Raw genomic sequence first — 14,576 nt, 5'->3', positions numbered from 1 at the left:
ACTATGAAAGAAACTGCAGAGTGAGGCAGAAATCTGGGCTCCCGAGACCCTACAAGACAGCCAGCAGACCTGTGATGCTAGGTGAGCCGTGGGACTCTGGCGCCTGTCACTTTCCCTGTCTCTGGATTGTGCTGGCAATTCCAAGGCTCTCGGAGACTCCTTTCCGTGTTTACATCATTTAGCAGGGAAGGACTGTTAATGACTAATCTGTGTCCATGGGGCACAGAGCCAAGGGAGAGATGCTGAAGCGTATGCCGGAAGGCCGCCTGTGGTCACCCAGGCTTCTACTTCAGTCTCTCCTCCTTCTCCTCCTCAGCCCACTGTCTCCTCATCTCACCCCAGAGAAGAACCGAGTTCTGAGAGTCTACAGCAAAATTACTGGGCATTGGAAAGGAAGACTGGGCTCCGAATCCTCTTAGAGCCTTGGACATCTCTGGCCCAACACAATCCAAGTAAGTAGCCAGTCATCTGGAAGTGGGAGTGTGTCTCTCAAGGTAGCCGCGAAAGAATACACTTGCAGGCTGCTCTTGGAGACTCTGAGCTTAGTCAACAAATGAACACGAGAGTTAGCAGTTTGCTGTAAAACTACAGAGGCACCAGGAGGAAAGGCAACTCCAAAGATGCGAGCTGAAGCTGCTTGCTTGCAGGACAGTCCTTACTTGATAACCATCCCTTCCACATTCTGGTCCCCCAGAGGGCACTGCTGCCAACAGTTGGTTTCCAAATAAATAGGGCTTAACGCTGATCCTACAGAAAATCTGACCTATGCTGTCTGTGTGCTGCCTTTTGGCGGTTTGCCAAATCTCTGTGTCTGTTTGTCAGGTGACCATGGGCTGAAGAACAGACGACTGAATCCACATTTCAATGACATTAAGCTTTTCTTTAGTTGAGTAGCTTCAAAGTGCTTTCTCTTTAAGTTTCAGTTAATACTCTCGTTGATTGTCTCCCGCTTCTAACACTAATATCAGAGAAATATTAAAAAAGAGAGAGAGAGATAGGAAAATCCCTAGGAAGAACTTCATTATTAAAACACCCCTGGGGGGAAGCCGTAGATAAGGCAGTGATGCAGACAATCGAGGAACTTGGATAATTCTTCCTAATTGGACTTTTATTTAGAAAGGAGGGGCTGGGGCTAACTGATAACCTGTCTCAGGTTCTCAGTGTGAGCAAGTGCCACCTGTGTTCTGCAGATCTGATGCTGTCACTGATGCTCTCCTAGTGCCCCTGCAGCCATGCTGAAGACAGACAGGGGCTGGAACCCTTAAGCTCATGTTAATAAGAAGAAAATGAGGAAGAAACCTAAAGGAAGATGGATTGGTTTATGGTGTAGATTATGATGATGATCATATATCTTTTTACATCAATCATACCTTCATAAAGTGTGCGCGCGTGCACGTGTGTGTGTGTGTATGCATGTTCTTTTCCCTTAAAAGTGGGCATGAGGGGTAGGAAAATATAGACAGATAGTCAGGAAGCTGTCTTGTGTTCCTGGCTTTGATTTTTTAAAACGATAGACACGTTCATCTCCAAGTCCCTCCCTCCCCCTCCCAAATGGTGAACCTGTGCCATTTGCACCCTGGACACTTCTGTTTTGCTGACAGTGTTGCAACAGTACTGATGTAACTCCCAATTCACAGATGAAGTTCTAGACAGGACAGGACAGAGCTTTTGTTCTCCAGACAGTGTTTCTCAGCACACAGCTCTCCTGCAGAGGAAGAAGGAACATGGTGCCATCCTTGGCTTGACTCCAAGATCAGGGCACCTGTAAGGAAGGAGCAGTGTGTGTGTGTGTGTGTGTGTGTGTGTGTGTGTGTGTGTGTGTATGAGAGAGAGAGACAGACAGACAGACAAACAGAGACAGACAGACAGAGACAGAGAGAGACAGAGAGACAGGGAAATAGAGAGAAAGAGGTGAAGCTAACTTTAATTCCATGTCTATTAAATGTCCCAAGCTTTACATAAACTGCCTGTTTCCTTCTCACAATTGCACTCTGTGGTGTGGAAGTCCTGTGAGTACCCATTTTACAGACAAAGAAAACAAGGCTGAAAGAGGATGAGTTACCTCTCCTTGGACAGACAGCTAAGAAGGGGCAGGACTTGGTCGGAGTGTGGCTCCGTCCTTGCTCCCCTGATCTTGTTGTGGTCTGGGAAAAACTTGGAATTGACAGCTGGCAGCCATTTCAGTTTGACAGGGTTGGTTACTGAAAACCACAAATATTTTGAGGATTCCTAAAACCTCACGCACAGGGAATTTTTCTAATGAGTGCGCTATCAGCGGGGGAAGTGGGGAGTGAGACTCTGTGCTCTGTAACCTGCCAGGGTGCAAGAGCTGATTGGACACTTCAGTTATCAGCATCTTAATTAAAGCCTGGAATGATCCCAGTGCATCCAGTGATTTCGGGACATTCTGGAAGGGATCCAAGCTCTGTGGTTCTCGGAGGCCGTGGGTGGTGGATGCTACAGCAGCGCTTGTCTGGATGTAATAGGATTTCAAAGGCTCTCGGGGTACAAAGGAAGGAAATAGGCTTTTCTCTTGAAGGGTCAATCGTCCCCCCACTTTGCTTCTAGTCTTATTTTCCCTTTAGTCCACATGACATGGAGTGGGAAGTAAAAGAAATCCAACCCCCAGTCTTTTTATGGAGTTGGTAGGGCTAGGATTTGAACCTCGGGCCTTGTGCACACTAAATACAAGATCTATCACTAAGCTATGCCACCAGCTTCCTCCAGGCTATTTCTTATTGTCTACACATTTTCTGCCAGCAGAGATGGAGCTAAAAGGCAACACGATGTAAGTTTCTTGAGTCCTAAGCTGCATGGGGACACAACCATCATCACACAAAATTACATCCTCGATGCTGTTATTTCTCCTCCTCTTCTTCCTCCTCCTCTTCCTCCTCCTCCTTCTTCTTCCTCTTTTTCTTCTTCCTCCACCATCTTCTCCTCTTCCTTCACTACTTCCTCCACCACCTCCTCCTCCCCTTCTTCCTCCTCTTCCTCCATCACCTCTTCCTCTACCACCTCCTCCTCTTCCTTCACCTCCTCCTTCTCTTCTTCCTCTTCCTCCACTGCCTCTTCCCCCTCCTCTTCCTCCACCACCTCCTCCTCTTTCTTCACCTCCTCCTCTTCCTCTTCTTCCTCTTCCTCCACCACTTCCTCCTTCTCCTCTTCCTCTTCCTGTACCACCTCCTCCTCTTCTTTCTTTCCCTTTTCCCCCAAGCTGAACCCTTTGGCTTTCCACTTCGAGTTATTTCTTTCCTTAGTTACCCCTTTCTAATTTTGTCCACAAAAGAATGTGTGTGTGTTAAAAAAATCTCTTCACTTTGTACACTTGTATCAAGACAACATTACTATAGTACAGCTTGCAGGATAAAAGATAACATAGTTTATTAGGCCTAAGAACTATTAACAGGGTCCTGGTGATTCAAAGTAATATGTGTACTTAGGAAATATTTTATTAACTTTTATTTTTCAAGATCAAGTCCTAATACAATATTGAAATCTCTCTTCCATTTACAGTGGGCTAAGATGAACTTCTCTTGGCCTTAGTGAGCCTTGGGGTAACTTGCGTCTCTTACTCTAATTGTTCTTAAAGTTATTACTGTTTGCTGTGTACATGTTATGGAGTGAGGCATATGGGTCATGGAAGCTGTGCAGAGATCAGAGGGCAATTTTGTGGAGTTGGCTCTCTCATGCCACTTCATATGGTTTTCAGGAATTGAATCCAGGTGTCTGGGCCTTTACCCTCGGCGACATCTCACACACACCCAGTCTCTTTCATTTCAATTAATGTTATCAGTTCAAAGGAAGAAGGAATAGCATTGATCTGCATTTAGAAGTCTTGTAGATGTACTTGACACCACCATCTGGAAGGTATGTCATTAATTCATTTGGCCATGGAGAGAAGAGCCCTGTTGAGGAATGTCACCAACCAGAGGATGCCAATTGTTTGGGGCTGAGCTCATCACTGATGGACTAGAAAGCCAGACAGTGCTGGTTGCCTGAGAACTGTGGGAGTTCTCAGCATAGACACCAGTCTACACCATTGCAGGCCTGGAGGAGCAAAAGCTGACTCTAGTCCAGGGTAAGACAGTGACATCATCCTAAAGTGCAGATTTGGAAACCTTTTGTTCCATAGAGCTCTCAGCTCTGAGTTTGGGGTAATGATTAGATGCTAGGATGCAAGTTTCCTTTGAGACTTTATTTAAATACATTTTACAAAGACTATTTAGACAGCAAACCCAATGTAAATGATACTACAGGGTTGATGCAGTTGTTTATTGCACATTTGTAAACACCTGTCAGACACAGGACCCTAAGAGTGAACCTTAAGGCAGACTATGATGACTGCCGGATAAGGACATGTCTACATAGGTTCATGGAGCACATAGAACTCTAGTAGAGGATGCAGATGACAGAGGGTTATCTGTGTCTGTATGGAAGAAGGGAGAAGCTGGGAGCTTCCTGCTCAGTTTTCCTTGAACCTAGAACTCCTCCCATTACAAATTATTTAAATATTTTATGTTTTCCTGTAGAGATTTTAATTTTCACTCCAGCAGCACAGAAATGCTGCACAGTTCTTAAAAAGTAATTTTACTTTTATTTTGTTTAAATTTTTAATTTATTTTGTATGTGTTACTCTAGATTGAACACGGGATCTTTTTTGTTCTTTTATTGAAAATAGATTCTTTTCTCATAGTATATACCCTGATTACAGTTTTCCCTCCCTCTACTGCTTTCAGCTCCTCCCTACCTCCCCTCCCGTCTGTATCCACTCCTTTTCTGTCTCTCATTAGAAAAGAGCAGGTTTCCAAGTGTTAACAACCAAACATGACAAAATAAAATATAAGATGAAGCCAAAACTATCACATTGAAGTTGGACACGGAGACCCAACATGATGAGAAAAGTCCCAAGAGCGGTACAAGAGTCAGAACCAAAATTGTTCGGTCAGGAGTTCCATAAAATACTAAACTAAGTGCTATAGTATTTATGCATGTGTGTAGGCCTTGTGTTTTCTCATTCATGTGCACCTTGCTTAGCTGATTCAGAGGGCATTATTCTCCCAGTGTCCTCCATCCCCTCTGGTTCTTACAGTCTTTCTGTGCCTTCTTCCAAGAGGTTTCTGAGACCTGAGGGGAGCGATCTGATGAAGAAATCAAATCCCATTTAGACTCTCTCTCCACATAACAACTGGCTGTGGGCCTCTGCACCTGTTCCCATGCAGAGGAAGCCTCTTGGTGATGACTGGATAAAGTGTTGATCTATGAGTATAGCAGAATCTCACTAGGAGATTTTTTACTTTTACTTTTTTAAAATTTTTTTAGTTTTTGGCTAGTAGTATTTGATTTTACCCTAGGTTTCTGGGCCATCTAGTCGGGTTCTTGGTTACCCATGCAGTGTTGGATGTGGGTTCCTTCTGCTGTCTGAGCCTTAGATCAAACCAGACATTGGATGGTTGTCTGGTCTAATGTGCTGTGCTAAAGCGCTCCCCCGAGAGACTAGACACCATACTCCCACCAGTGGTGTGTGAGAATATCCGGTACACTTGCTTTCCCTGTCTTTAAATACATATAAAACTTAAATTTTTATACAACTTGATAAATAAAACAGTACCTAGTTATATACCAGGTTTTAATTTTTCTAGTTGCTAATTAGGTTTTTATTTATTTGTTTGTTTTTGTGCACTTGTGTTTCTCCTTTGGTCAGTTCTTCTTTGCCAATTTGTGCCTTGGATTGTTTATCTCTCCTGATTTTATTTATAAGAATTATTTATATAATGTTTGTTCTGATGGTTTGGTGGTTATGTTCATTAAAAATATCACCTTCCAGTTTCAGAATTTAGCTTTGTTTATAGTGTTTTTAATTTCTGTGTTGTGTGTTAATGTCGCCAAATTATTATTTTCCTACTTATCTCTTAGTAAAATTAGTCCTTAACCCATGATATTATAAAGATAGCAATATAACTTCCCATTAGTCTGTCAAATAGTTTTGGTAAATTTTGAAGTAGAATCCATTTGAAGCTACCACGAGGAATCCTTTCCCAAGGATAATGCTAGATAGAAATCTTTGTTTTCATCTCTGAAGCAGTAATGGATTTTCCTGATACAATTTCTCAACTGGTCAAACTTCCACTGTTTAAAGTTGCTCAGAATTCTTATTTCTTCTACCCACTTCCAACATGCTGTGCTCTCAGTCTAACCCTCTCTCTCTCTCTCTCTCTCTCTCTCTCTCTCTCTCTCTCTCTCTCTTTCTTTCATTTCCTTACATGCACCATATGTATGCCTGGTATCCAGGGAAGTTAGCAGATGTCATTAGATCCCTTAGAACTGGAGTTCTAGACGCGTGAGAACCACCATATGGGTGCTGGCAACCAAGTGCTCTTAACTCCCGAGCCACCTCTCCAGCCCTCTTTCAATATTAGACTCCAGCCTCTGTTCTCTGAAAGACTCCCCTCATTCTCTGAGTCACACTCCTGCTGATAAACCACCAGAGACTTCCCCTTGGGATAAATTCCAAACTCCCTCAGCCATGGGAATGCTGTGTTCTCGGGCCTCATCTCCTAGAGTCCTTCTCTGGGTGACTCATGCCCACATTCCTGGACCTGCATTTCCCTTCCAACGCTCTAAGCTCAGGCTTATAACCTTGCTCTATGATGCCCAGGTCTTAGTTCTCCCTGTGTAGCATACACTTCTTGCCCTTCACAGATAACTGTCTTTGCTTTCAAGGCCCACTTTAAAAAATAATTTATTTCTATTTAGTGTTCATTGGTCTTTTGCCTGCATGTATGTCTGTGTGAGGGTGTCAGAAGCCTTGGAACTGTAGTTACAGATAGGTGTGAGCTGCCATGTGGGTGCTGGGAACTAAACCTGGTTTTCTCCGGAAGAACGGCCAACGCTCTTAACTGCTGAGCCATCTCTCTTCTCTGGTCACCTACTCGTATCCACTTCCCCCTCAATATTTATCTCTTTCATTGTATTATGATCACTATTGTTTAGCTGTGTATTTACTGTTGGAATGTGAGCCAGCTTTTTGCTTTATCCACCACTGTATTCCCAGTACCTAAATCTAAACTTAGAACATAATAATTAATGAGTTGGGTGAATCAATGCCCAGCTTATACTCTTGTTAGGACCTGGGCTTTCTTCTTTTATAATAATGATGATGATAGATTTGGGGCTTTTATATGTCTAACTGTCTAACAAAGAGTCAATAAATGTATATTGACTGAGTAAGTGAGTGAATGAGTCAGAAATTGCTATTGAGATGATTTTTATAAAAGAATATAGTTCCTTTAAGAACATGCTTACTTTAGATAAGACAATAATGGCCAATGTGTCATATTGTTGAAAGGGTTTGTATATGCTTTTATATGAGGTTACCCTTCTATCCCCTAATTTAATGGCTTGATTCTGTACCTTTCGATGTTTTTGCCTGAGTTGAATTTTGCGACTACTTTTAACTGTGCAAAGCTAAGTTAGCTAAGTCTTTGCTTTCACATTGTGGACTTGATGTTGGCTGATACCCTTGTATCTGAGACTCTTTCTTCTTCACATGTCAATATTAGCATTCCAAGGGGGCAAAAATAGAAGTTCAATGAACTCTTCAGGAATAGCCTCAGAAGTAGTACAATTCTATTCGTAAAATTAAGTCACAGTGACAGCCCATTCAAGGGTTGCAGTAGACTCGTTATTTATGGGAGGATTTTCAGGATTAGCTTCTGGCTCAAGATGGCATTGTATACACTAATACAATTTGCTTGAATGGTGTGTGTGTGTGTGCGCGCGCACACGTGTATGAGAGAGACAGAGACAGAGAGAGAAAGACAAAAAGACAGACAGAAAGAGAAGGAGTCAGTAAGTTAGAGTTTTAGAGCTCACTCATGTCTAAAAGACATGTCAATGGACTCTGGAGTTTATTACCTATGGGGTAAATATTGAGACAGATGGAAGCATTATCCTTTTTCTAGGGTTCATTTCTCTTTGTCCTTAACAACATACCTTTACACTGAATCTTGAGCTTCCTCTGAACACGAAGTCACAACAATGAGTTAAACTTTGAAAAATGACCTACCAAGAACAACAATATCAACCAACCAGTCCCCTGAGAGCTCCTAGGGACTAAGCGATCAACAAAGGAGTACACATGGCTCCAGCTGCTTACGTTGCAGAGGATGGCCTTGTCATGCATCAATGGGAGGAGAGGTCCTTGGTCCTATGAAGACTTGATAGATGCCCCAGTGTAGGGGAACTGAGGGAGAGGAGGTGGGAGTGAGTGGGTGGGTGGAGGAACACCCTCATAGAAGCAGGGGAAGGGAGGATGGGATAAGGGGTTTCTGGGTAGAAGGGAACCAGGAAAGGGGATAACATTTGAAATGTAAATAAAGAAAATATCCAATAAAAAAAAGAAAGAAAAATGACCTACCACAGTCTATGTTCCACAGATCTGTGTTCATAGGACAGTGTTAACCACTGTTTGTGTGACTGTACACAGAGAGTCCACACATGCAATGAGGTTTTATGTGCATCTCCCAAGACCCAGTTGCTCTACACCAGCCAGTGCTGTATAACTGGAACAGCGTCTACTAAAGGTCTCCATTTAAAAATGGCTTATGCTAGTGGAATCTCTATTTCTTCCACAGACTTCCTGTGACACATAGTATCTAAATAAGTAAAAATTGATAACCAGAAAGTGGGGGTCCATGCTACCAGTCAATGCTATGTCCTATCACAATAAAAGCAAACAGCATATACCCCTTTAGAATTTATTCCCCAGGTTTCTCTTTTCCAGGAATAAAATTTTAATTTATATATAATATTTATTTAAATATATTATTATAAAATGTTGATATGTATTTAGATATTTCACATAGTCTTGACATTTGCTGTTTTATATATATTTATTATGTATATTTGTTATTAATAAATTATATATTATATGCTTATTATATATATATATATATCATTTTATTTACTTACATCCCAAATGATGACCCCTGGGCCCCACTCACAAATTTTGCCCCCATCTCCCCTCCCCTTCACCTCTGAGAGAGTGGCGCCCCTGGCATCTCCCCTTCCTGGTGCATTGAGTCTCTACTGGACTGGGTGCATCCCCTCCCACTGAGGCCAGACAAGGCAATCCTCTGCTAGATTATTCCCAAGGTTTTAAATTAAATCTTTTGTTGTAGTGTCATAAGAATAGACATCAAATAAAACCAACGTTCTGTCCCTGCTTCCACCAAGACCCACAGCTTACCCTTTGTATTGTTAGGTTTCTTCCTCTCTTTCATTCCTCTTTGACTACGCTGTTTCCAGTTCCTCTCTCCCTGTGTCTACAAACCCCTGTGTCTCTGGTGGGTACTCCAGTCATCCTCCTTTATTGACCATTTTCTAATTTTTCCCTCCCCTTATTCATAGACTTACTTCTGCTTCCAACATTTCCATGAGAGTACTCTTCTTTTTAAAATAAATATTTATTATTTTATTTTATGTGTATAAGTGGCTTTCCTGTGCTGGTTTGAGTGAGAAATGTCGACATAATTTCAGCTAGGTGAGCACATGGTGGTGAAGTTTGGGGAGGTTGAGGCGGTGTGGCCTTGCAGGAAGAAGTATATCCCAGGGACAGGCTTGGAGATTTCAACTCCACATGCCAGTCCCAGTTTGTTCTGTCTCCTTTAGTTGAGATGTGAGCTCCCAGTTTCCTGTTCCTGTCACCATGCCTGACACTCGATACCACGCCTCTTCTCCATCATCATGGAGTCTTTATTTTTCTGGAACCCTAACCCCAAATAAACTCTTTCTTGTGTAAGCTGTTTTGGGTCATGGTATTTTGTCACAGTAAGAGAAAAGTAACCGCTATAGCCTCTGTGAATATATGTGCATCATGTGTGTCGAGGTACCTGTTGGGGGGATGGGGTGGTGCTCTTGGAAGGGAGGTTCCTGATGGTTGTGAACCACTGTGTAAGTACAGGGAACTAATTCCAGCTCATCTGCAAGGTCAGCAAGCACTAAACTACCTCTCTAATACCTAGCGTACTATTTTTTCAGGATGTATTTTATTATTTTTATGTGTGTGTGTATGTGTGTGTGTGTCCTTTCTCATGTGTGTGCACTTCTGAGTTCACGTACCCACAGAGTCCTGATGAGGTATTAAATCCCTTGGAGCTGAACAAATGGCTAGTTTCCAGCCGCCTGAAGTGGATACTGAGAACTGAGCCCAGGTCCTCTGCAGGAGCAGCAAGCGCTCTTCACCACTGAGGCGTCTCTCCAGTCCCCAGAGTATTCCTTCTCAAACACAGATTTCACTGCATCACCCCAAATCTCCAGCATATCCTCACTGACCGCAGTCTGTCTGTCTAAACATTTTATGGGAAGAAAGTACTTTCTCTCCGAGCTCTTAGGAGGGCTAAGAGGGAAGCGCTGTATGAGCTCCCATGCCTTTACAGCTGTGTCAGTTCTCGTTATTATAGCATTCGGATTCGTTCAGTCTCTTTCATTATGTATATATGTGGATACGTAATTGTATATAGTGCATATATAAGTTTGCTCAATCTTTTCGTTATGAAATATTTTTAACATGCAAAGAGCAGAGTAATGTAGTTACTCCCCTTGTATTTGTTAGCCAGAATCAAGACAGCATTAAGGATGTTGTAGAAATGTTCTATGCACCCAACTCAGTAATGTTCTGAGTAATGGAGCCATTGCTTTTATTCATATGTATATATGAATAAATATACAATATATTATCTTATTATACTTATAATTTTATATAATAAATGATATGATATTATAAATTATACATACTTTATAATTGTATAAATTAATATTTAAATTATTATATATTATATGTATGAGTAAATATTCATAGATAGATAGATAGATAGATAGATAGATAGATAGATAGATAGATACAATGAGAGCAAGGTTTACAAACTTTTTCTGTGAAGGGAAGAGAGTGGGAGATTATTTCAGGCTCTGCAGAGCACGTGGACTGTTTTGCAACTTTTCTGCTCTGTCTTTGTAGCTTTATAGCAGCTAAAGACCAAAGGGCAAATGAAGCCCTTAGCTCTCAAGTCATAGCTCGCTGAGCCCAGCAGCAGAGTGCCAGTGGTAATATAGCGTGCTTTGCAGATATCTAAGAATATGTAAATGACATTGAGTCATATGTACTATTCTAAAGCCTGAGTCTTCTGTTCCATATGATGCTTTTCACTTATCCATATGAGTACAAGAAGTCCCGGTTCATTTTGTCATAGTTTTGTTCAGTTTACAGTCATTTTAATTCCAAAAGTGTCCACACAACGCTTATTTACTGTATCCATTCTTTTGATGATCGATTGACAAGTTCTGTTTCTGACATTTGGAATATGGCGAACATTTTTTTTCATTCATGTCACCCTTTTTATATAAGTGTTGAAGTATGAGAAAGGTTAACCCTTTAGTCTTTGCAGAACTTGACACTAAGGTTTTAAAACATTATCCTGCAGAGTCTAGGGGTAAAAGTATTGAGTGACTAGTTCCAGTTGGCACTCGAAGCTGTAGGAACTCAGAACAGATATGGTATTCCTGATCTCATGTTTTTTTCTCCAAGAATGCAGTTGTGACTTCTGTAGGTGCATGTGGTAGTTTGAAGGAGAAATGTCACCCAGAAATGTCTCATGTATTTAAACACTTTGTCCTCAGGATTGTTCTTTGGGGAGGTAATAGAACTTTTTAGGAGGCACGGGCTTGCTGAAGGAAGTTCATGGGGGCGGGAGGTGAGCTTTGAGGATGTATGTCTTTATCACACTTCCTGCTTGCTCTGTCTAACTCGTGTGTGTGTGTGTGTGTGTGTGTGTGTGTGTGTGTGAATATAACCAGGCAGTTTCTGCTTGTCCTGGCATACCAGCTGTGTTTCTAGCATGTCTGCTTCTTTGGAGCTATGAGATGTCACCTACCTGTTGGCGTAGCCTGATGTGTCTGAATTCACTCTTGTATGAGAGACTGTTTTCTCTATTGTGCGCTTTGATACAGAGGAGTAGTCACCTATCCGCAGAAAAAGATTGCAAGACAAGGTGTAGTTTTGATTGAGTGAATACCAGCAATAACTTAAATTAAACTCAATAGAGAAAAAGTTTAAGTGTTTAAAGTCTTAAAACCTCTAGAATTAAAAGAAATTCATATATATTGCAGAAAATATTTTAGTGGCCCCTTCTATATAACAAAGTCACTTTTTCCATTTCTCAGCTATGTTCTGATGCAGCCACGACATCATTGCCAGGCCATTACCACCGTGCTAGAGCCACCATAATCATGAATCAAAGAAACCATTTTTACTTTGTAATTAATTTAGAGACAGGCATTTTGCTCTAGCATCGCAAAGTAAGCTAAAACATCAAGTGCTTGTGTTACTATTTCCAATAAAAGAATTTCTTTTTTAAAAGCTCCTGTAGGGATTAGTTAAATCATGGAAATAGGTTTGAGTGTGCTCTGCTAACTATTTGTGACTAGACAACTCTGTTGTTAACTTATTGGGGGCGCCAGCATTGTGGACTCCCCCTCTCCCCCCACCCCACCAGTGAGCAATAATCACCCAAATGAGGCAGACTTGGAGGAATTGAGTTTTTCTTTGGGTGAGCCATGATAAATTATATTCAAAGACTTGTCGTAATAGGAGAATGTGCCATTTTCCCAAGGGAATACACCAGATATAATGGAACTTGGCAGAACTATGTAAGGGAGACAGTAAACACAAGTAGCTTAAGTGAGCCAACATTTCTTCGGGGACTATTATGTGTCTGTCATTTGAACTGAAGATACCACATTTAAATGAACATACAGTAGTAGGATGTCCAGAAATCCAAATGAAGAACAATTCATCTATAAAACACTAGAGACCATCCCATGGGCAAGAGCCAATCCCTGACACTATTAATGATACTCAGTTATACTTGCAGACAGGAGTCTAACATAATGGTCCTCTGAGTGGCACCACCCAGCAGCCAAAGGAAAGAGATGCAGACAGAGACTCACACACAAGCAGTAGGTTGAGCTCAGGTAATCTTATGGAAAAGTTAGGAGAAAGACTGAGGGACTCAAAGAGTACAGGGGCTCCACAGGAAAACCAACAGAATCAATTAACCTGGACCCTTGGGGCTCCCAGAGACAGGATCACCAACCAAAGAGTGAACACGGGTTGGATCTAGGCCCCATGCACATATGTAGCAGATGAGCAGCTTGGTCTTCATGCAGGTCCCCCAAACAACTGGAGCAGGGGCTGTTCCTTAGTCTGTAGCCTACCTTCCTGCCTGTGGACCCCACACCCCTAAACCGACAGCCTTGTCTGGCCTCAGTGAGGGAGGATGTGGCTAGTCCCGCAGCAACTTGATATGAGTATTGGGGATTAGGGGTGTGAATGGGTGGGATGGGCATGTGCGGGGGGGTTGACATCCAGAGGAGGGCTTCCCCTTATGTGGGGAATGGGAGGAGGACTAATGTGAGGGGGGTACTGGGAGGAGAGGAAGGGCTGATATTGGGTTGTAAAGTGAGTAAATATATACATTTATTATAGAAAAGGAAATTTTAAAAACAAAACACTAGATACATGTAATGTGCTATAGAATTATGTTTTATAGTCCTGTGAATAATACACAAGGTTAAAAACCGTAGCTGTCATGAATGGCCTGTGCTCCCAGCTACACAAAGCAGGAGGATCCTTGAAGCACAGGAGTTCAGGAACAGATTGGGAAACATAATGAGAATTTGACTCTAACCAAATTAAACCAACCTGCAGAAATGAGAAAAGGGGACCACGGGTGAGGGGGAACCTAAAGTCAGAGTTAGCATTAAATGGTAGTAACTTGCGGAGTATACATTTGGGTTGAAAATGAAGAGCAATGAACAGCTTTTAGCATTGTAGAATATTCTCTTCTACGAACAGGAGGAACTCCAATAGTCATTGTGTGAATTGTGGGCAACAAACAGCCTATAGACCTGTGTGTGTGTGTGTGTGTGTGTACACACACATACACACAGAGTCTATATGTGGGGTATATGGCTTCCATGTATGTGTATTTTTTTCATGTATGGATTTATACAATGGAGACTGAACAGTTAAGCTTGAATTTCTCTAGTTCTAAACTGGCTTGAAAGTATGTATGATATTTCCTCCTTGGCTTCAGCATTTCCCAGCTTATTCCTCTGTTCCTCCAGCTCCCTATCAAAGCCTGTCTTCCCAATCATAGTCCCCAAGAATTTCAGAAGGGCCTATGTCTCTTGATATGCGTAATCGAGTCTTCTCTGGCTTGTCCTTCTACTATTTTTTTTTTGTCCTTCAGACCGAATATCACTCACTCAGAAGTCATGATTGCACTGCTGGACATTCTGCATGGGCTACGGTGTTGCTTCTATTTCACAACTGCTCCACAGAGCTCCTGGGCCCTCAGGGGTTCAAAGGTCACTCTGAGCTGTGACAGTGATGTGAGGATAAGAGTTGTGTTACCTACTTTTCTGATGCTGTCAAAAAACACCACAGCTTCCCAGCACTCGGGAGGCAGAGGCAGGCGGATTTCTGAGTACGAGGCCAGCCTGGTCTACAAAGTGAG

At 42.0% G+C, this 14,576-nt stretch overlaps 1 protein-coding gene across 2 annotated transcripts in view; it reads left to right on the top strand.

Annotated features, from left to right (window-relative positions):
- Positions 1-232: 232 nt before the first annotated feature.
- Positions 233-14,576, top strand: part of Nr1h4 (nuclear receptor subfamily 1 group H member 4) — an 80,640-nt gene continuing 66,296 nt past the window's right edge. Inside the window, exon 1 of one of the 2 annotated variants that reach the window (XM_021173868.1) lies at positions 233-452. The gene's annotated coding sequence lies outside the window, so the exon portion shown is untranslated. The remainder of the gene's footprint in view (positions 453-14,576) is intronic. The other variant, XM_021173869.1, reaches the window with a different exon arrangement.

This window comes from Mus caroli, chromosome 10 (genome assembly GCF_900094665.2).
Source record: "Mus caroli chromosome 10, CAROLI_EIJ_v1.1, whole genome shotgun sequence".
Taxonomy (NCBI): domain Eukaryota; kingdom Metazoa; phylum Chordata; class Mammalia; order Rodentia; family Muridae; genus Mus; species Mus caroli.
Note: the sequence above shows the minus strand (reverse complement) of the source record. Positions and strands in the feature narration are given on the sequence as shown.